Source organism: Phoenix dactylifera, chromosome 11 (assembly GCF_009389715.1).
Source record: "Phoenix dactylifera cultivar Barhee BC4 chromosome 11, palm_55x_up_171113_PBpolish2nd_filt_p, whole genome shotgun sequence".
Lineage (NCBI taxonomy): Eukaryota > Viridiplantae > Streptophyta > Magnoliopsida > Arecales > Arecaceae > Phoenix > Phoenix dactylifera.
In genome coordinates, this window is record NC_052402.1 from 15,770,855 (window position 1) to 15,773,954 (window position 3,100).

Consider the following 3,100-nt stretch of genomic DNA (forward strand, 5'->3'; position numbering starts at 1 on the left):
CTATTAAATGTTTTATTATATAGTTTAATAAATATAAGGGTTTCATTATTTATATTTGTTCAATCTAGTTCAATTTTTTACTAATTTTCAAAAATAAAAAATACTAAATAAAAAATAAAACAAAATGGAATGTTGTGAGCCTTTTGAGTCAAAAATATTAAACTGTAGAGTAAGGGCAAGACTTAAGAACATAATTTCAATTTTATCTTACTAGAATTAATTATCTGAAAAGCTAATATCTGGATTTATTATACTATAAAAGATTAAGGATAAAATCTTTTAGAAGGATATGTAACACCACTTCACCAGAACGAAGGTACGAGGAATTTGATTCATGCCCAAGAAACGTCACTAGTGTTGTAAAGCTACGTATAGTTTTATACGTCCTTTCATTTCCGGATATGACATGGTGTGGATTACGTTCTAATCCTTTAAAATTGCCTCAAATTGCGGCCATATCAAATGCGTTAAAGAAGAGTTCTTAAACTTGTGTTTAGGGCTTCGGCATAGGCTAGAATTCTCTCCAATTATTGTTTGATAGCAGCTGTTATACCCCTATTCAGTGACCTACCACTAACGGACGAATTCGATTGGTTCCTCCAGTAAGATAGCTGAGCTACTACCATGATGATGAACACATTTCCATCCCCTTGCCAAAGACACCAAATCTTGCGCTTCGCTGCTATATGCTTTCTTGAACTTCCCTCAATCATCTTCTTTTTCTCATCGCAGCAACTCATGAGAATAACTACATGGACACGGTGCAGCTAAAGAGATTTGAGAAATAGAGGTTAGGATAAATAAAATCTAAAAGAAAAAAAAAATAATTGGCATGATGTAGTCATCGAAAAAACGTTCTTTTGTCACCATTTAGGATCTCATCCAAAATAGCTAGTCAGAATGTATTATTTGGATTTCTTGATTCTGCAAAAATATCCAAGATCCACCTAGCGAATAATCGATATGGAACTAATTACGCATGCCCACACGGGTCCTCACATAGGATATCATGTTAAGGATTCAAATTCTTTCAAAGGGTTATAGTATCTTTTAGTCTAGATAGGTTATGGGTCGGGTCTGCTCTGATACTATTTTATTATAATTTATAATCTCTTCCAAAATAATTAGTCAGAATGTATTATTTAGATTTTTTGATCCTGGGTAAATACATCTATTCAGCAATTAAGTGACATGAGACTCCCCACCTAAGAACAACTAGGTGACTTTATGAGTGATCTTTTAAAGTTACCAAGGCATTTTTCACCTCTCGCAGCCATTGCCGACTTCGATTTGCTGAATCAGCGGCACCGATGGACTCCACACCTCGCGCGGTCCACTGTATCCGCGCCGAGTCAAGCAATCGTTCCGTAAAATCAGATGACGTGGCAATTCCGGAAAGGCTCACCGCAGAACGACCGAACCGCAGCCGTTCCTCAAAGCCGGGGGAATTTTACGTTCTTTATTCTTAACTCCACGTTGGCGTCCATGAAGCCGAGGGAAAGCAAAGGCAGGGTTTCATCATCGGACCTCCCTTTTCCTTCCCATTGTCATGGCAAAGTTATATTTATGTTCACCTTCGCGAGCACCAACTCCCGCACCCACCATCCAAATGAGCGGCAACAGACGCGCTGTCCATTTGTTGGCTAAAAGGTGCCAATCCGGGTGTTGCCCAAAGTTAGGGCCTCTTTTACATCGATATATTTTGTGATAGTATTTTTTATTCATATCGGTGCTCATGGTGCATGCATGTATGGTGGAATGGTCCATGGCATTAATGTACGCAAACGTAAGTGGTATAATGTAAGGTAAATATCCGAAGCCTTTTGTATGTCGCCGTGTATTTTTTTTGTCTTAGTTGTCTAGTGAAACTAGGGGTGGCAAAATATGATCCGATCCGCCAACTCGATCCGTGTTCGACCCGCCATAAACAGATTCGAATTTGGCCTAAACAGGTTCGGGTCATAAACAGGTTTACCCGTTTAACCATTTATTAATTAGGTCGAATACGAGTTTTAGACGTCTGACCCGTTTAACCCGTATAACCCGTTTAATATATAGGTCGGATTGGATCAGACAGGGCTGGCCCAAGCCTAGGCCTAAAGAAAAGTGATAGCTGAGGCCTGAGGGTGCTTCTGCAGCTCTCCCTCTTCGTATAACCCATTTTTTGTATGGGCCAAAGTAAGTTGCACTTGCATGGCGTGGGTTGGATCAGATGAGACGGGAACGGGGAACCCTGATCTCTCTCCGTCGAACCCTCACCATGGCTCTCTTTGTCTCCATCGATCCCGAGTCCCGACCCCCACCTCTCTCTTGCTGTGGACGGCACAGTGGGTGGCGGCCGAACGGGCGAGCGAAGGAGTGAGGGCGGCGAGCAGCTCGGATAAAGCGGTGGAGCGTTCGATCGGGAAGGCGACGGGGCGCTGAATCCGAGCGGCGGAGCAGCGACACTCGAAGGAGGTAGCAGTGGCGCTCGAAGGAGGCGGCGGCACTCCGTGGTGGCAGCTCGGTGCGGCGCTGCAACGGCAGCACAGCGGCGGTCGCGGCAGATCTCGAGGCGGCAGTTCAATCGGTGAAGCTTCGGCGGCGACACGGCAAGGCGGAGGCCATGGGCGGTGTGGGGTGGTGGCTCAGGCGCAGCGGCAAGGGAGACCGATCGGGAAGATGAGCAGGTAATTTTTTTTCCGTTTACCCTCCCACCTCTCTCTCTCTCTCTCTCTCTTTCTCTCTCGTCTCTTCCCCTCCCTCACCTGATTCGGTGATTCCCGATTTCCCCCAACCATTCGGCCATTCCTAATTCGTCTCTCCCTTTCCTTAAACGGGTTGGCTGGGTCGAGTCAGGTGACCTGTTTATTAAACAGGTCAGGTTCAGGTTTGTAATTCCTGACCCGTTTAATAAACAGGTCGGGTTCAGATTTATAGTTTTCTGACCCGACCTGTATTTGACCCGACCTGTTTATGCCTGACCCGACCCGATTGCCACCCCTAAGTGGAAAGCCTACTCGAGTTCTGAGAAGAATTTATAAAAATACAATCCGGTGATGTATCATATAATGGAGCGAATGTGAATACCATTTGTTGTGGGAGGGCCCGAATTTATTCC